Source organism: Macrobrachium nipponense, chromosome 16, assembly GCF_015104395.2.
Source record: "Macrobrachium nipponense isolate FS-2020 chromosome 16, ASM1510439v2, whole genome shotgun sequence".
Classification (NCBI taxonomy): Eukaryota; Metazoa; Arthropoda; class Malacostraca; order Decapoda; family Palaemonidae; genus Macrobrachium; species Macrobrachium nipponense.
Window position 1 is genome coordinate 3,544,300 of NC_087209.1, and position 25,000 is coordinate 3,569,299.

Consider the following 25,000-nt stretch of genomic DNA (forward strand, 5'->3'; position numbering starts at 1 on the left):
TCACCTCTGACTTTCCATCAGCCGCCTGTTGCAATTTGCGAACAATCATTTTGGGACGATCGGGGGACAAATTTAAACCCTGCAACGTTTGCTCGGTCCGCCCCAGGGGGGAGGGCTTCCGGACCCCAGGGTGAGAGATGGAATGAAAGGAAGATTTCGACGGTAAAGGAAGGAATGGAGGTTGAAAAATAGGACAACATTTTCCACTGAACACAATAAGAGAAAGAGAGAAACGAGTGAATGAAATGTGTAAGTTGATTCATTCTCTTGAACTGTTATTTCAAAGAAAAGTGGCAGATTTCAGTCATTTAAGGTTATTTCAAATATATTCCAGTTCTAAAAATGACACCAAGATTTCCTCTAAGCACGAAACTGACAAAGTTTCTAAGCACGAAACTGCCAAAGTTTCTAAGCACGAAACTGACAAAGTTTCTAAGCACGAAACTGACAAAGTTTCTAAGTACGAAACTGACAAAGTTTCTAAGCACGAAACTGACAAAGTTTCTAAGTACGAAACTGACAAAATTTCTAAGCACGAAACTGACAAAGTTTCTAAGCACGAAACTGACAAATTTCCTAAACACAAACCTGACAATTTCCTAAGCAGTAAATTAACAAATTTCCTAAGCACGAACCTGACAATTTCCTTAGCACGAAAGTGATAAATTTCCTAAGCATGAACTTGTCCAGTTTTTTAAGCACGAAACTGACATTTCTAAGTACGAAACGGATATTTTCTAAGCACGAAACCAACAATTTTCTAGCCATGAAACTGCCAACTTTTCTAATCGGGAAACTGACAAATTTCCTAGGCATGAAACCGACAATTTACCGAAACACGAAATTGACAAATTTCCAAAAAGAATTAACTGGCAAATTTCATAAACATGAAAGTGACAAATTCCCTTACCACGAACCTGACAAATTTCCTAAGCCCAAAAGTGACAAATTTGCTAAGCACGAACCTGACAAATTCCATAAGCACGACACTGACAAATTTCTTAACCACGAACCTGACAAATTTCCATTCTCGATCTATTTGAATTTGTAATTTTCGTGGGTTCAATTGGAGGCTGACCACATTTGCAACCATGGAGGAGTACAACGCTGAGTCTCGACCTCGGAGTAATCATTTAAGTAAACTCGGGGAAGAGAGAGAGAGAGAGAGAGAGAGAGAGAGAGAGAGAGAGAGAGAGAGAGAGAGAGAGAGAGCTCTAGAATCGTAAAGAAGAAGAAGAAGAAGAAGAAGAAGAAGAAGGTAAAAGAGAGAGAGAGAGAGAGAGAGAGAGAGAGCTCTAGAATCGTAAAAAGAAAGAAGAAGAAGAAGAAGAAGAAGAAGAAAAGAAAGAAAGAGAAGAGAGAGAGAGAGAGAGAGAGAGAGAGAGAGCTCTAGAATCGTAAAGAAGAAGAAGAAGAAGGGAAAGAGAGAGAGAGAGAGAGAGAGAGAGAGAGAGTCCCAAAATCATACAGAAGAAGAAGAAGATGAAGAAGGGAAAAGAGAGAGAGAGAGAGAGAGAGAGAGAGAGAGAGAGAGAGAGAGAGAGAGCTCCAGAATCATACAGAAGAAGAAGAAGAAGAAGAAGATGAGAAGGGAGAGAGAGAGAGAGAGAGAGAGAGAGAGAGAGAGAGAGAGAGAGAGAGAGATTCAACTGCAATCTCAGGGGCAACACAAGAGACTCGTTATAGTCGGAGAGGGAAATGACCTCGCTTTAGATATTGTTAGATTTCGCCGGACTCCCAATTGCTCTCTCTCTCTCTCTTTCTCTTCGCATTCTCTCGGTGTAGTGTTCTGCCTCCTCCTCCTCCTCCTACTCAACCACCTTGTATCAAGGTCGTACACTCAAGACATCGCAGCCACCCTTTACGCCATATATACTAATGCATATATTGTATTCAGTTAAATACACACACACACACACACACACACACACACACACACACACATATATATATATATATATATTATATATATATATATATATATATATATATATATATATATAACAGTTTGGGATATGATTCACTCATAAACCTCTCAAATCCAACAAGAAATTCTATTAGACATTGTTCCTCCCAAGTGGGATTCGAACTCACGCATGCTGGACAGAAGTTTTAAGAGACATTCTGCCGAACACTTAAATACGTGAAATTCGTCCGCCTCCCAAAGTCACTTTCTCCACAATGGGAGTGGCGCCTTTAACTGCTGAATCAGATATGAATTCCCTCGGGACAGGAAACCAGATTCAGTATTTGCAGGATGAACTGAGCTGTGGCTGTTGGTTTGATTTCCTACATAGTTTACCTATACTATGTGGAAGCCTTTAGGTAGATGAGAAAAATTAACTAGTAGGAAAATTAGCAGTGCAATACGTATATACTATAACAAAGAACAATTTCCAATTTAAAAATTTAAAAACTCTTTATTCTAAGGGGTCCACGATAATAAGAATGTTAAAAGTTCGTGAGTAATTTATAAACGCTTTGTAAAAGCTTTCGAACCCTTCCCTGGGTTCATCTCCATTCCAAAACGAAGGGAAGGATTCGAAAGCTTTTATAAATTATTTATACACGAAATTTTAACATTCTTATTATGTGGACCCCTTAGAGCACAGTATATACTTTCGTGATAGAGTTTTTCTCAACAAAATACTATCTTAGTTTAAGATCCCCTAACTGTCAATTGATACCCTGCAACATATTCTCAGAATACTAAGGAAAGCAGTGACAAATAGTAGCGGAAAAATTCGGAGATTATCTGCAATTGCCTGAACTCAAGTAAGAAAAGCTGTCTGGTTTAACAGATGCATGACACTGCATTAAAATATCATGGGCAAGCAGTTAATGAGAGGCGGAAATTGAAATAACATCTTGAAGACAAAGGACGGCTCTGATATAATTTTAATAATTAGCAATGCGGCCTGGAAGGAGAATGCAAGGGCGAGGGAAGACAGCGGATAGAATTGGAATGGAAATTAGAAATAATAGTTGGTATGTGGCCGATCTTCAGCTGTTCTTCATTAGTTCGTCAAACGACCAGTTCAGCATATCATTTTCTTGTCCATGCATGAAGTCCTCGTTAATTCCAGCAAGTATTGTGAGAAAGAGGGATAAATTAGACGAAATTAGACGAATTCATTTACTGGGTGAATGTTAGTTCAGACGGAGACTCGTTTCAATATGGAGTTCATGAACATACAATTAAATGTTGTATGCATGTATATTTAAACCTAGTGTATACGTAAAGGAAACACTCGCTACACATATACACAATTAACTAAGTACAGTGCAGCCACATGTACTAAATATACTATGCCGACAAGCCAAAATGTCAAATTTTAAAATATTTCATTTTAATTTTGACGCTGCTGTAATGAAAATAATTCCCGTATTAATCTCGAGGAAATTTTATTAAAAAATCAATCAGAATGTATTTTGACTGGTAAAAAAAAGGCCAGTTGCAATATCTTGATGGTACTTAATAATCATTCTAATGTACAGTAAAGCTCATTATTACCGCATAAAACGTACAACTTGAGCCACTGAATGATGATTTATGATCAGACCTGTAAGATATAACATTTCTCCCCTAAAAATCCCATCTCTCTCTCTCTCTCTCTCTCTCTCTCTCTCTCTCTCTCTGTCAGTGCAATTGTGTGTAATTACTTCGTAGTGAAAAAAGAAAACTTTAAACACATTATCTAAATTTTTTTTTTATTACGCCCTTGAATTAACCGTTAAATGAAATTTCTCTCTCTCTCTCTCTCTCTCTCTCTCTCTCTCTCTCTCTCTCTCTCTCTCTGTCACGCTTCGTACTCTAAACATCTGCTGCATCATCCCTTATCATGAAATTATGGATCGAAACCCACATGCCAATAGCCGAGCATTTTACAGGTGCGTAAAATCGACCTTTAATATAAGCTCCAATAAACCGATATTATTCCTTACGATAAATTGACCCCACTAATGCAAATGGTACTTTTTGTTTGTCGCGACGGTACTTTCATAACCTCTTTGATTGACCAGTTACGTGAATTACGTTAACGAGATACGTTAACGTACAAACGTACAAACGTAGATTTTTTTTTTTTTTACATTTTCGTAGCTCGTACTTAACAGCAAAATATAATTATTTACAGCTAATTATGTTTCAATAAGCAGCCACTGGATACGAGTGTTTGTCTGGCATCTTTCAGAACTTCAATAATCTTTGTAAGTCTATGAATCCAATATCTTTGTAAGTCTATGAATCCGATATCTTTGTAACAGTCTATTAATCCAATTTGTTTGTAATTGTTTGTAACAGGCTATGAATCCAATATCTTTATAATAATCTATGAATCCAATATGTTTGTAATAATCTATGAATCCAATCTCTTTGTAACAGTCTATGGATCCAATATCTTTGTAATAATCTATGAATCCAATCTCTTTGTAACAGGCAATATCTTTGTAACAGTCTATGAATCCAATATGTTTGTAACATTCTATGAATCCAATATCTTTGTACATTCTATGAATCCAATATCTTTGTAATGATCTATGAATCCAATATCTTTGTAATAATCTATGAATCCAATATCTTTGTAAGTCTATGAATCCGATATCTTTGTAACAGTCTATGAATCCAATATGTTTGTAACAGGATATGAAATCCACTGTTTGTAACAGACTATGAATCCAATATCAATGTAACACTCTATGAATCAAATTGTCAGTATTGGTGACAAAACCGAAACGGTGAATGCTGGACACTTGGCAGTTGTTTACACGACAAACAAGAGAGAGGCAAACTCTACAGAGTCTGTAGCCGAATACTGAAGAGCCATTACGTTAAAATAAACAAAAGAGGAACATAAACTTTAATATAAATACTGAATACTGGACCAAAGCCTGGCAACTGGACAACACTTTGTGGGTGACAAAAAAAGGAAAATTGATAATTAGGAATGCATATATATATATATATATATATATATATATATATATATATATATATTATATATACACATACATATGTATATCATATATATATATATATATATATATATCTATATATATAAGACATAGTAAAAATGTTTTGTTACAACAGAATTCCATCTAATAAAAGGAGCCCATAAAAAACGCCACAATATAGAAAGTAAGTACTATATTTCAGAGACTGCTCTCTCTCCATGTAGGTAATGAAGAGAGAGACAGCAGTCTCTGAAATATAGTACTTACTTTCTATATTGTGGCGTGTGTACGGGCTCCTTTTATTAATTTATGCATATATATATATACATATATTTATATATATATATATATATATATATACTATATATATATATATATATATATATATATATATATATATATATATATATCTAAAATTATAAATTTTATTTAAAAATACCTGGAAGTGTAAACCAGCCTCTTCATGGCAATTTCCAGCAGATCCTGGAAAACTTTCATCTCCCTTCTTAATCTCTCCCGGAAGTATATCGTAAGTCCACAGATCGCCCTCATCCATTAGGAACATTAAGGTCCATTTTTTTATATTCCCACCCCCTCCACTCCAACCCCCCATTACCAGACCAGACCACCCCTCTGCCCCCCTACCCTTACCCATACCCCCTACCCCATCCCCCATAGCGCCCCCTTTCATAAGGACTTTATTAGGCATTCATATTAAATGGATAGCATATCCCCACGGCCGACGACGCCATCCAAACCCTTTTAAGTCATCGGATTCAATTATCGCTTCACGGATCGGCCAACACCCCCTCCCCCCTACCCCCCCCCCCTCCCCCTTACCCTTCTCCCATCCATCCACCCCCATCATCCTCTCTCCCTACACTCCCTGTCTTTCTCTCTCTCTCTCCCTCTCCCTCCCTCCCTCCCCACCACACCAAATCAGTGCCATTAGCCTCGAATTTTCACAGCTCATTTTGAAACATTCTCTCTCTCTCTCTCTCTCTCTCTCTCGTTTATAAGTGTCACTGGGTTTGAATTATTACGGAATATATTTGTGCCTTTTTACGATGTTTTGATGCTCTCTCTCTCTCTCTCTCTCTCTCTCTCTCTCTTCAATAAGTGTCACAGGGTTCGAATTATTGCAGCAAATTTTGGAGTCTTTATATGATGTTTTGGCTTTTCTCTCTCTCTCTCTCTCCCCTCCAGTTTTCGCTACCTAATTTTCAAGCCCTTTTCTCCCTCTCAGTTTTTCCAAAGTCCCTTTGTCCAGAAATTGTCCTCATCTAATCATGAATATTTTTTATATCTCTTAATTTCCTGTCATCATTTTCATATTAGTGTTATTAGCCTCGAATTTCCACGACTAAGTTTGAAGACTTGTTCTCTCTCTCTCTCTCTCTCTCTCTCTCTCTCTCTCTCTCTCTCTCTCTTCTCCCTTGCCACTGTGTCCAATTCATTACTGAAAATTCTGGAGCCTTTTTATGATTCTCTCTCTCTCTCTCTCTCTCTCTCTCTCTCTCTCTCTCTCAGCATGAAAGCAACTGTAATGCCAATCTGCATTCATGCATGGTTACACGCAGTAAACGCAATTCCGGCGAGCATATTCATGGTCATGAACAATAGACGAAAAAATAAAAATGCCTCACGGATCCAACTCCATATTCAAGACATTGTTATCCAGGAGTATCAGAGGAAAGCGTTCCTCAGAGATGAAACTAGTTTTAAATGGACGTACGTGTACTTATACAATACGCACACACACACAAACACACATACTTACACACTCATATACATGTATACATGCATACATACACTGAGCGCGTACGCACACACACATAGTTTATATATGATTATATATGAATTTTTATCACAGTTTTAGCTTAATGGATATATATACACTACGTATATATATGTCTACACACACACACACACACACACACACACACACACACATATATATATATATATATATACATATATATATATATACATATGTATGTGCGGTGTGTTTTGTGTAAGTATTTTGCTTTTAATTTTGAACAGTATATGATGTCATTGTAACTTACGGCATATGATTAAACATACTTTATACTTTATACTTCATCATAGTATACCATATTATATCATTACAAATAACGACTAAATTATAGACCATCGACACTGACTGTCCCCAATAAATTTTCGTTTCCCCAAAGGGGGCGGCCAGTACCTGTCGCAACACCCCCCCTCCCCCCAACGCCAGCTTGTTTGAATACCTCCACTTTGATAAAAACCTTCACACCAGCTATTCACCTCATCCCCGACCCCTACCCCCTCCCTCCCACCCATCCCCCATCACCCACCCACCCACCCATGCCCCGTGCGTAGCAGAATAAGCTGGGGCTGATGGCCTCTCGAATTTTTGTTGGTCGTTTCGTCGCAAAATTTTACAGCTATTCTATGAGCCGGGCATTCTTGACGAACAATGTCGCTAAAGTGGCGTGATGCATGGACAGATTCTCTCTCTCTCTCTCTCTCTCTCTCTCTCTCTCTCTCTGTGGAACGCCCCTCGTTCGAGAGCCCGGTATATTGCCGTTTTCGCTCTTCGCGAGATATACCATTTATCGCTTGCAGTCTACCTGTTTTAACTTCTTCAAGTTAGCTTTACACTAATTTCCTATTCTCTCTCTCTCTCTCATACACAAACCCAAATTCCCCGCTCTGCCAACGTGGAATTAGAGGAATTTGTTTCTGGTGACTGGAAATTCATTTCTTGATATAATGTGGTTCGGATCCCACAAAAAGCTGTAGGTCTCGTTGCTAGGTAACCAACTGGTTCCTAGCCACGTAAAAATATCTAATCCTTCGGGCCAGCACTATGAAAGTTGTTAATCAGCTCAGTGGTCTGGTTAAACTAAGATATACTTAACTCACACACACACACACAAACACACAAATTTCAAGAATTCTCTACGTCAGTCTACAAAATAAAACTACCAATTACCTATAAAATTATCTTGCCTTCATCCCCAAGGGGTTCACAGATGCGGATTTTGTCTACGTCATAGCATCCATAATTGAGTATTGCATTTTTGTAACCTACACTTGCCTCTCACACTCTTCCAAATAAATGTCAGTCCTTTTGTCTTTATCGTGTAAGCTAAATCGTCTTCCTCGGAAGCATAGCTGAATTTAACATTCATCACTTCAGTGAGAGAGAGAGAGAGAGAGAGAGAGAGAGAGAGAGAGAGAGAGAGAGAGAGAGAGAGAAATCTTATAGACAATTTACTTCATCATTCCTCTTTTATCTCTGTCTATAAAAAGATAGAATTCCATGTTTTTTCTTCGTGGTAAGTTGTCATACTCTTTCTTCGTCAAAGGCTAAATTCTCGTTTGGTAAAATGAAGTAAATGCGATTTAAACCTGCAGAATGAAATGTTTTTATAACGGGCCGAAAATTAACTTATTACTTTATGGACAGTAAGTGATTTTATACCTCTCTCTCTCTCTCTCTCTCTCTCTCTCTCTCTCTCTCTCTCTCTCTCTATCTTGCTTATGTATCTACAACACGCAAGCAGACAACAGGTGTCGTTTAACATAAAAAATATTAATAAAGTAGAAAGATGTGTATAAAAATTTCAATATTATTATTATTATTACTTACTTACTTACTTCTTTGTAAAGAACGCCTTATTCTTTGGAAGCTTGAATTCCAAGTCAATGGCCCCAGTGTGCTTGTTCCACATGAATAGGTTTCATCTAGTGTATAATAATAATAATAATAATAATAATAATAATAATAATAATAATAATAATAATAATAATATAATAATAATAATAATAATAATAACTATGCTGGAAAACAGACCTTCTTTCAAACATGCTCTATTAAAAATAATGGAAGAATTTACAGAATTGATTTTATACAAAATTCTCTCAATTCTACCAATAAAATAAGTTATTAGAAGAATTGAGAGAATTGGTGTATAAAATCAATCTGTAAATTCTGCCATTATTTTTAATATAATAATAATAATAATAAATAATAATAATAATAATAATAATAATAATAATGATAATAATAATAATAATAATAATAATAATAATAATAATAATGAATGAATAATAATAATAATAATAATAATAATAATAATTATTATTATTATTATTAAAATGATTATTATTATTATTTTATTTTATTTTTTTTGCTCTATCACATTCCTCCAATTCGACTGGGTGGTATTTATAGTGGGGTGGGTTGGGTTGCATCCTGCCTCCTTAGGAGTCCATCACTTTTCGTTACTAAGTGCCCCGTGATTATTATTATTATTATTATTATTATTATTATTTTTATTATTGTTATTATTATTATTATTTTTTTTTTTTTTTTAATTTTTTTTTTTTTTTGCTCTATCACAGTCCTCCAATCGACTGGGTGGTATTTATAGTGTGGGGGTTCCGGGTTGCATCCTGCCTCCTTAGGAGTCCATCACTCTTCTTACTATGTGTGCCGTTTCTAGGATCACAACTCTTCTGCATGAGTCCTAAGGCGGGAGCTACTTCAGACTCTAGTTTTTCTAGATTCCTTTTCAGGGATCTTGGGATCGTGCCTAGTGCTCCTATGATTTATGGGTAACGATTTCCACTGGCATATCCCATATCCTTTTCTTATTTCTATTTTCAGATCTTGATACTTATCCAATTTTTCCCTTCCCTCTTTCTCTTCAAACTCTGGTGTCCCATGGTATTGCGACATCAATGAGTGATACTTTCTTCTTGACTTTGTCAATCAACGTCACGTCTGGTGCTGTTTGCACGTAATCACCCTATCTGTTCTGATACCATAGTCCCACCCAGCGGATCTTTGCCCTGATCGTTTTCTATCACTCCTTCAGGTTGGTGCTCGCCTACCACTTATTACTGCAAGGTAGCTGATGTTTCTTGCACAGGCTCCAATGGAGGGCTTTTGCTACTGAATCATGCCTCTTTTTGTACTGGTTCTGTGCAAGTGCCGGGCATTCACTGCTATGTGGTTTATGGTTTCACTTTTCGTATTGCACTTCCTACATATGGGAGAGATGTTATTCCGTCTATCGTACTTTGAACATATCTGGTTCTTAGGGCCTGATCTTGTGCCGCTGTTATATTATTATTATTATTATTATTATTATTATTATTATTATTATTATTATAAAAATGGCTACATTACATCGAATAGGAATCCAGACTTAAATTCACCTCGCTCAAAACCATACAGGCGCTGACTGTTAAGTTAATCACACTTGACACTTCCCGTTAAGTGCAATGGAAAGTTGACCGCTCTTCAGAGATATTTTCTAACTTTTTTTTTGACAGGACTGTCTAAAATGACGGGCTGACGGGATCAAGTTCAATGTCTTCAAGCAATGTCAGATGCAGAGGTCTGGGTCAATTTATTTTGGCGTTTTAATTTTATTTTTTTTTTTAAATTTATTTTTTTTAAAGGAAAACACAAAGAAGGAAATTGCAAATCATAGTAATTACAGAATAACAGATTGTAATTATATCATAATGATAGGGGCTGTGGGTTATGCAGATATAAAAAGAGAATTGGTTAAAACTGACACATGGTTTCTTCATGAATTAAAACATGTAAATATAACTGTCAAAATAAGAAAATATATAAAAATTTTCAACATGATAAAAGTTCTTGTAAAAGAGCCTAAAATTGTAAGACATTTTGTTTAATCGACTTTACTTGACAAAAATACTTAAAAATAAATAAAATTTTAAAAAATCTTAGAATTTCTTATTTAAAAAATTGAAACTCCATCGCACGTTACACAAATCTGAAAAAAAGCGTAAAAAAAAATTGTAACAAAAATGAAAAAATATATATATATAAAAAAAAACTAGTCAACATGTCCTGTATCCTTCAGATCCTGACACTTTCCCTGACATCCCAACTTGAAAAGGTATACCTTCTTCCGTGAGGACCCAACTTACACCCTCTTCCTAACCCCCTCCCCTGCCGACCCCAGCAAACGCTCCTCCCCGCCTCCCCCCAAAAAAGGGACAGGATTAAAGTATCTCAATTCGTCCGATGAGAAGCATATCTTTAATATCTAGAGGCATGCTTATGGAACCCTTTTCATTCATAGGCCTATGTGTCCTTTCCAGACAACCTGGTGTCATTTTATGATGAGAGAGAGAGAGAGAGAGAGAGAGAGAGAGAGAACACCAGTTATATAAGGTTATGTGACTGAAGAAAGAGAGAAAACTTGTGTACTATTTCAAGGATTAAGAGAGAGAGAGAGAGAGAGAGAAGAGAGAGAGAGAGAGAGAGAGAGAGAGAGAGAATCAACAGTTACTCAGAGAGATGTTAACCCTTTTATCACGACTCGGGAAGACACGTAATTTAAACTTTTAGGAATTTGCACACGACCCATCATCATTTTTCCAACTACTTTCGGCAGCTTAACCGCTGAACTTTAGAGAGAGAAAAAAGGGGATAATTCGAAAACATCTGATTGAAATGAATAAGAAGAAAAAAACAATAAAGGAAAATGGACTAATTGCAGAATAACCGTAAGTAAAAAAAATTGTTTGTAGTGAATAGCGAAGCGATTTTCAGTAATTCTACAAAATAATTTTATACGTCATAGAAAAAGTCTTTAGGCATTAATGAAGTAAATCAGTAGGTCAAGCGTAAGTACTTGACAAAAACTAATATGGAAAAAGTGATGGAGAACTAGAGACTTGGGTCATTTAATTAGCTAATTGGTACACCAAAGCTGAGCATTTGCTAAATTCTTATAAGGATTACATAATGGCTAAACTCTCCCTTTGTACAGCAGGATTACCTTTACAAATTACACATAAGCTTCGATTGGGTGGGAATATGGAAAATAATAAATAATGCTATATGGAATAATGTTTGGCAGCAAGATGCCAACAAATGCCAAAAGAGGATGTCACAACACATGCTTGCAAGACGCCGGTATAAGAAAGACTCATGTCAGGTTAGGTCAGGTTAGGTCAGGTTCAAGTTGCCCATGAAGCAGGCCACGAAATATGCATTGGATTGTATTGTAGTATTGTATGGCGTTTTTTTTACGTTGCACGGAACCAGTGGTTATTCAGCAACGGGACCAACGGCTTTACGTGACTTCCGAACCACGTCGAGAGTGAACTTCTATCACCAGAAACACACATATCTGACCCTCAATGGAATGCTCGAGAATAGAACTCGCGGCCACCGAGGTGGCACGCCAACACCATACCAACGATGCCACTGAGGCGCTTCATATGCTTTAGAGTAGCCGGACTAATGTTTTCGACAAAGGCTGAGAGAGTACAGAGACGGTGTATTTTAGGAAAAGGTTGAGCAGCATTATAGAGAGGCTGAACAAATATCAATGTGAGCGCCTCGAGAAAGGATTGCAAGTCATCACCAAAACTCCTGTCGAAGAAAATGAAAAGAAATCGAGTTATACTGATAAATTAAAGATAAGGAAACTGGCAAAAAGCATAAACATGGGAGAAGGAAACTGACTAAAGTCAGATGCTTTCATGTGGAAGGCTGACAGACGCTTATAATCCACACCTTGAATCCTTTCGGTGAAAATGAAAATGAACCGATAATGTAGACAAATTAGAGAAAATGAAAGTAAGTAAAAGCACCAGCACAGGAGAAAGAAATGTACTGGGGAGAACAGTATCAGTGCTAGTAGTTTACGAGCGAAGTAGCTATAGTAGATTCACATCAACCGTGCATCTGATGTCTAGGCCAGTCCCTTACGACGCTCCTGATTGGCTGTTGATAAGCTGTTCACAGGACTGGAGACACTCAGTCTCTCTCGAGAGTTCACATAGGCAGGATGTATGTTTCACCTCTACTGAGGGATACGTCTTTCAAAAGTATTCCTCAAGAGAGGTGGAACATGCATCCTGCCTATGTGAGCTCTCGAGAAAGACTGAGAGTTTCCAGCCCTGTGATTGGCTTATCAATAGCCAATCAGGAGCGTCGCAAAGGACTGGCCTAGACATCAGATGCACGGTTGATGTGAATCTACTACTACAGTAATAGCATCGCAGGTGGAAGTTAGCAAGCAAAAGACCTGGTTAGGTCTCCGTCCGCGTGGACGCAACTGGTGCGCAAGACAGCCAATTGCAAAGTTGTTTAAGAATTTGACTCGTCCAGGGTTGTAAAGACTTTCCTCCCCTCGCCCCCCCCCCCAACCCCCCCCAAGCCCCCCCCCCCCCCCCCCCCGCCCCCCCCCAAAACCCCGCAAACCCGCCAAGCCTTTCATCCTCGGCCGTTTGGTCTACTTTTCCCACCGAGTTTCGGAAAACTTTTAAAATTGGAACCAGGACGGAGGGGCGTTGGGGGGGGGGGGGTGGGGGGAGGGGTGGGGGCCTTTTTGTGACACCCTGTAGGACCCGCTCGAGGTGGCGGTGGACTTGATGGGAATCCCTCCGAAGGTGAGTGGGGTGCGTCCGCGTTTTTGGTAGTATTGCAAAGGGATCTTCCTCGATTCGGCCATTGGGCGGTGAATAAACTTGTAAAACAGGAAATTATGTGAGTTATACAAAGAATAAGTCGTCAAAATCGGATGTTCAAAAAATCCAGTCTGGACCCGGAATTAAAATACGATTTTAACAACAAATTACAAACACATCTCCGGAACTTAATCCAATACTCATAACATGATCCTAAAAGCAGCACTCAGAATTCAAAATGATTTTCAGAATTATCATCTGATACTTATATTCAAATTAATTTTCAGAATTTTCATCTGATACTTATATTCAAAATGATTTTCAGAATGATTTTCAGAATGATCATCTGATACTTATAACACAATCATACAAGCACTCAGAATACAAACTGGTTTTTAGAATTATATTCCCATATTTACAAAATAATCCTACAAGCAGCACTCAGAATTCAAAATGATTTCCAGAATTATCATCTGCTACTCATAGCATAATCCTATAAGCACTCAGAATTCAAAATGACGTACAGAATTATAAGCCGATACTACAAAAAAAATTCTACAAGCACTCAGAATCAAAACTTTCGTTGAGAATTATTATAATCCGATACTGATTATCCTCCAAGGACTCAGTATTGAAACTAATGTTCAGAATTACGATCCGAAACTTATAACACAATCCTACAAGCACTCAGAATTATAAACCCGATACTGCCACCACAATTCCATTCCCAATCAAAATCAAATTCCGATATTCCCAAAGTCACTTCAGAACCGGAACGCGGAATTAAGAATCAATATAAATATCCTAATCTCAAATATACACAGGATTAAAACATGTTTAAGTCATAACTCCTTTTACCTTCAGTTTAAAACCCGAAATAAAAAAAAATTAGAATCATTCCCAGTTGGAATTTAAACAAAATGAAGGCAACTTATTCCCATCATCGTTCATTATTGCAATCCGAAATTCTTAAAAAAAAGAGAAAAAAAATCCATTCAAATTAGAATGAAATAATCAGAAATTTATCCTATTGGTACTCAATATTAAAACTCAAAATTCTTAACCAAATTCTACCCAACTGAGAATGAAACCAATGTTTGGAAATGAATACCATTGGCAGTCAGTTTTAGGATAAAATTCCCGCCCCAGTGTGAGTTTAGTGTTCACCCTCAATATTAAAACTAAAAAAATTCTTAATAAAATCCTGTCCCAACCGGGATAAAAAAAATTGATTTTTTTGTATAACCTTAAACCAAGATTAGAATTATATGTATTTAGGAACCCAAGCTCTGGGACCTATGAGGTCATTCAGCGCAGAAACGGAAATTGACAGTAAAGGCTTGAAAAGTGTAAAAGGAGGAAAACGTCGCAGTTGCATTATGAAATAATGGTTGAGGAGGGTGGAAAGGCAGATAAAAGAGAATATGAACAGAGGTACAGTAAAATGAATGGAAAGATGTTGCAGCTGGGGCCCGTAGGAACGCTTCAAACACCCTTTAAATAATGTCTACAGTACACCGCATGAAGTGCACTGACGGCAGTTCGACAGCAATTTAATCCTATGAACACTCGGTACGAAATCGCCAAATTCGAAGACATAATCCCACCGAGAAAGAAAACGATCCTAAGCAATACTCTTTCCTCTGACGCCGCGCCCTACGAGTTCTCGGTTCCCCTACTGACGAAGCCGCCGCTGGGGCCCGCGGCAGCCGTATAAAAGGAGGAGGCAGGAAGGCAGGAAGAGGGTCCTTGCCAAAACGCCCCTCATCATCATGGCCAGTTTAGCCTCGTAAATGTTACATTATCAGGGTCCCGTAGCCTCGAATATGAGCGCCGGGCAATAACCGGCGTTTGGCCTTGCAGAGAGGAGAGAGAGGAGAGGAGAGAAGAAAGCCTTTAAGATAATGATCCTCACACTCGAAAATTCCTTGAAAATTAATTAAACTTTGCAACTTGCAAATAACAGAAGCTAAAAGAGAGAGAGAGAGAGAGAAGAGCGAGAAGGACGATTGAAGAGAGATGGAGAGAAGAGAGGAGATAGAGGAGATCCTTTAAGAATATTGTCCTACTCAAAATGAGAAAATATTCTTCTTGAAAATATCAACTTTGCAACCTTACAAACACCACCTGAAGAGAGAGGAGAAGAAGAGAGAGAGGAGAACGAAGAGAGAGCGAATTCGTTTAAATACACCCTTGCAAAGACAGATAAAAAGAGTTCACAGACAACTGACATACTAGTAGAAATATGTATATATAATATGTAGTTAAATTTACATGGATTTCTTCACCAATAATAATAATAATAATAATAATAATAAATAATAATAATAATAATAATAATAACTAATAATTAATAATAATAATAAAGGTGGTAGTTAAATCTACAACTGGTTAATAAATTTGTAATGTGGTGATTATATATAGACTATAGATAAATCAAATACCATATTAAATAATATATGCATTATTATATATATATATATACTATATATATATATGATAATAGTATAATATATTATATCTATAATCTGATAAAATATAAACAAAATTATGAAAAAAATAAATTTACATATAAACCATTGTTTGGCAATCTTCGCTTAATTAATAATAATAACTAGTGATAACTAATAATAAATAATAATAATAATAATAATAATAATAATAATAATAATAATAATTCCGTCACAGCTTTTATTCTTGGGGGTATAAAAAAATTGAGTGTTGTCATACTCACGCGTCATAAAATTCGACCATTAAAAGCGTATATCATTCCCTGTCCAATATTTCCCGTTTATTGGGCGGCAAAATTTGTTAAGGAAACGCGGGAGGGAATCCCACGTTGCGTACCTCCCCTTGTCCCATTTATGGGAATAGAGAGAGAGAGAGACGGAGACTGACACGAACTGAGAGGGAGAGAAGAAGAGAGAGAGAGAGAACCTTTAAGCTAATAGAAAATCTGTTCAAAGAAAGATTGCATCCAAAGTATAATCTTGTCAGAGAGAGAGAGATAGAGAGAATCTCGAGGAGAGGAGAGACGAGAGAAGAGAGAATGAGTTTCTTTAAAACAATAAATAAGCTGCCCAAACGTAAGATTCATCAAAGTATTAAACCGTTGCACACAACCACCACACAACACACACAGAGAGTTTTTCCGAGTTTTTCCTAGACATTTAAGTAGAGTTTATTTACCAGTTTATTGAAATGAAAAACAAAGAATCATTTATGTTTATTGTGATAAACTTAGAAATAAATCCATCGTTTTTTTAACAAGAGTAAGAGGTATCATTTTCCATTTATGTGATATTCCTCCTTGTTTACTGAACTATGACAGATTTAAAAAATCTTTGTATACATCTCTATACAAATATATTTCAATTTCTACTCAAGTATATCACTGTGGATACTTTTGTAAATAATTTATTGACTTATATTATAAAATTAATTCCCTTTTCGTGCAGGCGAAAGGGGTTCGAGTTCCATATTGAATTCATTTTAAAAATATGGGTATATTTTTTAAATGAATTCGTTAGTTTTTGTATACATCCAAAATTAGGTCCATTCTATCATATGCAAATGTCCTTTGCTGATTTGATTTTATATAAATTTAAAATTCATTATCCTAAACTTTTGTAGTAGAGAATATTGATTTTATTAAGTATAAGAAATTTTCTATGCGCAGTTGAACGTTCACTTCTAAATATTCACTGAACTTACTCTAAATATTTATTACGGAATTCAAACCTTCAAAATATCTTGATAACTATGAAACCGATTATTTCAAAATCTCTGTGATCGAAGAAATGTGAAAAATAAACGTTTTTTCTTCAATATACAAGACGAAATAAGAATACAATAATTCAATACACATTAATAATAAATAATAAACTGGTAAATTTTCCACTGACTTTTAAAAGACTTACGTCGGTAAGATAAATATACAGATTAATATTAATCAATTTTTAAACCTATTTGCGCTGTCAATGCACTCTGCTCTCGTCTTTAAATAAATATCTCATTTGCAACAATAAATATTAATATGGAGAGATAAAATAAGCCACATTATTTCAATTCATGTAAAGCTTATCTTAATAGTTTCTAAAATGTACTTGATGGGTTAATATTATTGTGAAATGACTCCACTATCAACACTATCTTCATTTACTCCAACCTCTCACTATCTACGTGTTTACTTTAACTAATTCAGCCCTACTTTCAACATTAACTAAAAAGTCTCACCATCTACAGCTGTATCTCCAAGTAACTGAGTCTTTTAGTCTTCTTCCCCTTTAAGCTCATTTTCAAATTACGCCTGGTTAGCCTAAGATCTCTGGCAAGACCTAGACCTATAATCAAATGTCCTGCGCAAGGTATTTTTTCTTCTCCCAGGATCATATTCGCCCCCGCATAATTCCAAGTTTGGCCATACTTCCAATCTTCGCCAACGCTATCACCATCATCATCAGTATCATCTTCACCATCATCATCATCATCATCACCGTCTTCCCAGCCGGTTTCCTCGATTTATGGAGCCGGGCGCCCTAATGAGTTTCCCCAGCGGTGTGTCAACCGCGTCTCCTTCCCGCCGTCTCACCTCACTCATATCCTCTTCCGCGTCATCGCGCCAGCTCCTCATTGCCTCCCTTCCCCCTCCCCATATCCCTTCCCCCCCCCCTCCCCAACACCCCCATTTCCTCTCGAACTTCGCCCTAATAGCTGTTACACCATAGCTTTTACCTCCCCCTCCCCCAGACACCACAATCTACACTACCTCTCCCTCAGACACCCTTCCCTCGGTCCACTTTCCCTCTCGAACTTCGTCCTAGTAGCTGTATTACACCATAGCTTCAAATACCCTCCCCGCTACCTCACCATACTACCCAAATACCCCTCCCAACGCCCGGTTTACATCTCTTGCACTTTCGCGGATTCGAAAATGCGGGAAAAATGTTAGAATTCGCTTAAACTTTCTTCTCTTTTTCTCTTCTGGATTTCAAAACACTTAGAACCAGTTAATTGGTTTTCTCAGTCTCTCGAAGGTTGTTCTTGTTGCTGTGTTCAAGCAAAGGCTTCCTCTGATAGTTCTCTTTTTTTCTTCCGAGTTCCATTTAGCAAAGAAGGGGAAAATGAAAATTTTTGTACCTCAATGTTTAGGCTAATTACTTCCATGTTTGCTGGGTTTCCTACACTCTGTCTGTTAATTACCTTTATTATGGCCCCTATTCCGTGTTGTCTTCGCGTTTGTCCTAATAACTAATTTAATTCACATCTACTTTGCACTGCCGGTGTCAACTAAGATTAGAACAGCGTCATATAACTTCCGTTATGGGAACAGGATTGTGTCAACAAAGGTTATGTTCGTAGGCCTACGTAGCTTTGAGCAAGATGCAAGTGCAGCAGTGTTCAGAGTCCATTAGTACCATAGTTTCAACTTCAACCGTGGTTGCGCTTTGCTTCCCTTTCCTTTGAATTCACAACAAACAAACAAATGTACAAACATACATATATGTATATATAAATGTATGTATGTATGTGAGTGTGTATGTGCCACATACGCTTTGAAACGCAATGAACAATTTCAACCAAACTTAGTAAACATATGATATACCATCTGGAGAAGAATACCGTAAGGGTAAGACATCACTGGCACCAAATGGGGGTGTGTGGGGAGGGGGTGGGAAAGGGATATAACGTGAAAATAACTGAAAACGTAAGACAACAGATAGCAGTGTCTAATCCATAGCTTTCGAGGTCGCTGAGATGAATAGTGACACCCATGATGCCCTTCCAGTCCAAGTTCAGCCCTGATAGGGAGGGGGGATGGAAAAGGGTGGCAAGAGGGTGATATAAAAATAACAAAAACGACAGATATTAGTGACTAATCCATAGTTTTAGAGGTCACTATGATGATAGTGACACTCCATATATATATGTATATATATATATATATATATATATATATATATATATATATATATATTATAGGCTCTAAGCAATGTAAGCCTACGAATATAATGGCTGAAGTTTGATAAAGACCTTTGCCATAAAATATTGAATATTCGGAACACACACACACACACACATACACACACATTTCACCTCACCCCTAAACTATGAACGTTCCTCAAATCAATTCAGTATCTCGTTTCTCGCTAGTACAACTTTCATCTAACATTTTCATAGACCCATATTTGACCCTAGCCAAAGTTATGGCTGTCTTGCGTTAGTTTCCCTATCATGAAACATTTTTTTTTTTAGACAAATCCCCTACCTTGACTATTACGCCTAATAACGCTGCTATTTCCCTTACGCGAAGAACCATTTCAATATTGCCGATTCTCATGCACCTTTTCGCCATATTGCGATACATTTTCATGAGAGGTAGCTTGGTGGAGGAGGGAGGAGCCGCTATATAGGCCGAACCTACTCCTTATACCACTACTACTACTGAAAATAGTACTACGAAATAAATATATGATATTACAATAATTGCTGACATTACTACTGCTTCAGAAACAATAAGTTTGTCCGTCCTTGTAAATATATATGATTAAAATTAATCAATTTAAGCTCGAAAATCATCCCGAGAGTGAATAGAAAAAAAAGGTTTGATTATATTTATTAAAATGATGATATAGTTGACGGTCGCGGTAATCCCATAAGCTGTACTAGGCCTAAAGTAAAGCCACAGAAAAAGGCATAAGAGAGAGAGAGAGAGAGAGAGAGAGAGAGAGAGAGAGAGAGAGAGAGAAACTTTTAATGCTAAGCAAAAAAGCGATTACAAGAAAAACCGATGGAAGGTAAGTTGGCAACTGTGGGTTCCCCCCACCCCCCACTCCTCTCTCTCTCTCTCTCTCTCTCTCTCTCCTCTCTCTCTCTCTCTCTCTCCATCTATTGGAAATTGACGCCAGGCGTGCTCGGGAAATGGATACAAATTGGGTGACGAAAATGTTTGGAAATGTTGTGAGGGAGAAGGGGGAAGGAGAAATGATAAGGAAGCTTGACGTAGGAAGAAGAGAGAAAGAGGGAAAAGTGAAATAAAGATGAAGAGAGTGATAAAGGAAAAGGAAGAAGAGATAAACAGTGAGGAAAAATCAGGAGAAGGAAGATGAGGGGTTGGAATTAATTAATTAATTAATTAATTAATAATAATAATAATAACAATAATATTAATAATAATAATAATAATAATAATAATAATAATAATGAATAATAATAATAATAATAATAATAATAATAATATACGTCAAATACGTCTAGAGGTAAGAAATGAAATGATGAAAATAAAATGGTAGTAAAAGAGAATAACTTAAAACGGCGAGATAAATGAGAAAATGAGAAAGTATAAGGATTAAGGAGAGAGAGAGAGAGAGAGAGAGAGAGAGAGAGAGAGAGAGAGAGAGAGAATTTTGTATGATGAAGTCGAAAAATTCATAGAAATTTTATGACATAATAAAGGCATTGAACAAAGATTATTCATCGATAACAGTACGTCTGAACGTTAACTGAATGAGAGAGAGAGAGAGAGAGAGAGAAGAGAGAGAGAGAGAATATATATCATTAAACCTATACAATTTACGAGGAATCCACTGCATCGTGACCTGACCCTAAGATGAAGGTAACAAAAACTCGGGTAAAAAAAAAAAAAATAAAAAATAAAATTCAGGTATAGACATCCTTCCCTAAATCCCTAATCCAACCCCTTCCCCAGACCATCTGTTCCCTACTGTACGTCATCTATAGAATTATATATATATGATATATATATATATATAATATATCTATATATATATATATATATATATATATATATATATAAAACGTTTCGCACATCAACTTCGTGCATCTTCAGTCTGTTTAAAAGAGAAATGCATATACTTAAAAAACTAAAAATAAGGATTCAAAATAGATTCATGTTAAAATGCAATAAAATACAAATAGTTAAAAGAGAAGAAGAACCACTGAGGTACCAACCAACTAGAATGGAAGGAAAGCAAGGAATGATTTTTGAGAGAGCCAGGTCCAAGGACGTTGACTACCTGGCTCTCTCAAAAATCATTCCTTGCTTTCCTTCCATTCTAGTTGGTTGGTACCTCAGTGGTTCTTCTTCTCTTTTTTAACTATTTTATATTTTATTGCACTTTAACATGAATACTATTGTGAATCCTTATTTTTAGTTTTTTAATAATGCATTTCTCTTTTAACAGACTGAAGATGCACACAAAGTTGATGTGCAAAAACGTTATATATATATAGATATATATATATATATATATATAGATATATATATATATATATATATATATATATATATTTATATATATCATATATATAATTATATATATATATATATATGATATATATATATATATAATATATATATATATATATATATATATATATATATATATATATATATATATATATATATATATATATATATATATAAACCACTGTTCATCTCTCTGTTTTCTGGCAAAATGCCCTAAAAAAATATACACCCTTTATGTAGCGTCTCACAGTATCACACAAAAGCACACTGCGAAGTTTATAATAGGCTTTGTCTTAAGCCAGACGTGTTTATAAAGGTAGTCCCCATTTGGGAGTTATGCCCTTAAAAAAAAATTGTCTTTTTATGGGTAGTGGGGGCGGGTGGGGGTGGTTGGTTGTATCTATGACCACCCATACAATCCTTCAGGAAAGGGGTATATGAATACCCATCTGACCTTTTACTTAAGCCTTTGATACTTAGGAGAATGGATTTTTTTCTCTTTTCTTTTTTGAGCGTGTGATGTACAAGAAAGGCGTCGCTACGTTTTGATGTAAATGACGTAGACGCCAGTGTTCTTAAAATCCTCTGTCTCTCTTTAGATGGAACCTTTCGCTTATTATTAAAATAAAAAAAAACATTTACTAAGTGACGATGTACGTATGTATATATATATATATATATATATATATATATATATATATATATATTTAAATGTATGTATGTTCTGTACATTATTTATATATATATATATATATATATATATATATAAAATAATGTACAGACATACATACATTTAAATATATATATATATATATATATATATATATATATATATATATCTATATACACATACATCGTCACTTAGTAAATTATATAGAGAAAGGAAAGAGGAGCTTAGAAGTCAACAAGAAAGAAAAGAAAGAACTTTACGTGTCAGGAGACGAATGGTACAAGAGAAAGCAAAAAGAGAAAGCGCGCTTATAAGACAACGAGAAAGAAAAGAAAGCATTTCAAGTCAAGAGATGAGAGGAAGGAGTAAAAGCAAAAGAGAAGCGCGCTTATAAGGCAGCAAAGAAGAAAAGAAAGCATTTTCAGTCAAGATATGATATATATATATATATCATATATATATATATATATATAGATATATATATATATATATATATATATATATATATATATATATATATTATATATATAACCACTGTTCATCTCTCTGTTTTCTGGCAAAATGCCCTAAAAAAATATACACCCTTTATGTAGCGTCTCACAGTATCACACAAAAGCACACTGCGAAGTTTATAATAGGCTTTGTCTTAAGCCAGACGTGTTTATAAAGGTAGTCCCCATTTGGGAGTTTATGCCCTTAAAAAAAAAAATTGTCTTTTTATGGGTATGGGGGGCGGCGGGTGGGGGTGGTTGGTTGTATCTATGACCACCCATACAATCCTTCAGGAAAGGGGTATATGAATACCATCTGACCTTTTACTTAAGCTTTGATACTTAGGAGAATGGACTTTTTTTCTTTTTCTTTTTTGAGCGTGTGATGTACAAGAAAGGCGTCGCTACGTTTGATGTAAATGACGTAGACGCCAGTGTTCTTAAATCCTCTGTCTCTCTTTAGATGGAACCTTTCGCTTATTATTAAAATAAAAAAAACATTTACTAAGTGACGATGTACGTATGTATATATATATATATATATATATATATATATATATATATATATATCTATATATATATTAAATATGTATGTATGTCTGTACATTATTTATATATATATATATATATATATATATATATATATATATATATATATAAATGTACAGATATCACATTTACATATATTATATATATATATATATATATATATATAATATATATATATATATATATATATATATATATATATATATATATACACATACATCGTCACTTAGTAATTATATAGAGAAAGGAGAAAGGACGCTTAGAAGTCAACAAGAAAGAAAAGAAAGAACTTTACGTGTCAGGAGACGAATGGTACAAGAGAAAGCAAAAAGAGAAAGCGCGCTTTATAAGACAACGAGAAAAGAAAGCATTTAAAGCATTTCAAGTCAAGATGAGAAGGAGGAAGTAAAGCAAAAGAGAAAGCGCGCTTATAAGGCAGCTAAACAAGAGAAAAGAAAGCATTTTCAGTCAAGATATGAGAGGAACGATGGAGCAAAGAAGAAAAGAAAGCATTTTAAGTCAAGATATGAGAGGAACGAGGAAAAGCAAAAAGAGAAAGCGCGTTTACAAGGCAACAAGATAGGAAAGGAAACACTTTTATGCGTCCGGAGATGAAAGTGATAGGAGAAAGTAAAAAGAGAAAGCGTGCTTACAAGGCAGCAGTATGAAAAGGAAGCACCCTTTCACCAATTTTCTCCGCTTTCGAGAGGGCATCTCCGTCTCGGCACAGGGCAAAAGAGAAAGGAGAACGACAAAGGAAAGTAGCCGTGAAATCTCTGCGTCCTACAGACCTCTTCGAGACGTCTACGGGAAATAGAATCCTTCGCAGTTCACTTAACATGGAAACCTTTGACAACGAAGGGATAAAAATATATTGTTTGAAGTTACTTTTTTTACAGAAAGGAACAAGGAGAAGGATAAATAAAAAGAATTATTTTATAGCCAGACTATCTCACATATTTTACGGATAACCTATAAGACGTTCCTCGTTGGACGAGTGGTTTTCGCGCCCGCCTACCAATCCGGTGGTCCGAAGTTCGATTCTCGGCTCTGCCAACGCGGAATAAGGGGAATTTATTTCTGTTGTTAGAAATTAATTTCTCGATATAATGTGGTTCGGATTCCACAATAAACTGTAGGTCCCGTTGCTAGGTAACCAATTGGTTCTTAGCCACGTGAAAATATCTAATCCTTCGGGCCAGCCCTAGGAGAGCTGTTGACCAGCTCAGTGGTCTGGTAAAACTAAGATATACTTAACTTATAACCTATAAGTTGACGGGTATGTCCCTGACGCCTCTATGCCCCTCACAAAAGACGTGGTTCTAATCCCGACACGGACATTTGAACTGATCATAAATAGAATCCCTAAGGAACAAGTTATTTGGGAGTATTTTGTGGTTTAATACTAGAGTATTAAAATGACACGTTTGAATAAGTTACAAATTTATCATGTCTTTTAGGATGTTTTATTGGTCTGGTTTTAAATCTATTCATATTTACGTAACATATACATAAATACTACATACAACATGTATATATATATATATATATTATACATACACACACATACATACATACATACATACATATATATATATATATATATAT

The 25,000-nt window shown here is 35.9% G+C and overlaps 1 protein-coding gene across 1 annotated transcript in view; it reads left to right on the forward strand.

Annotated features, from left to right (window-relative positions):
* Window positions 1-25,000, forward strand: part of LOC135195527 (trace amine-associated receptor 13c-like) — a 290,309-nt gene that overhangs the window by 134,529 nt on the left and 130,780 nt on the right.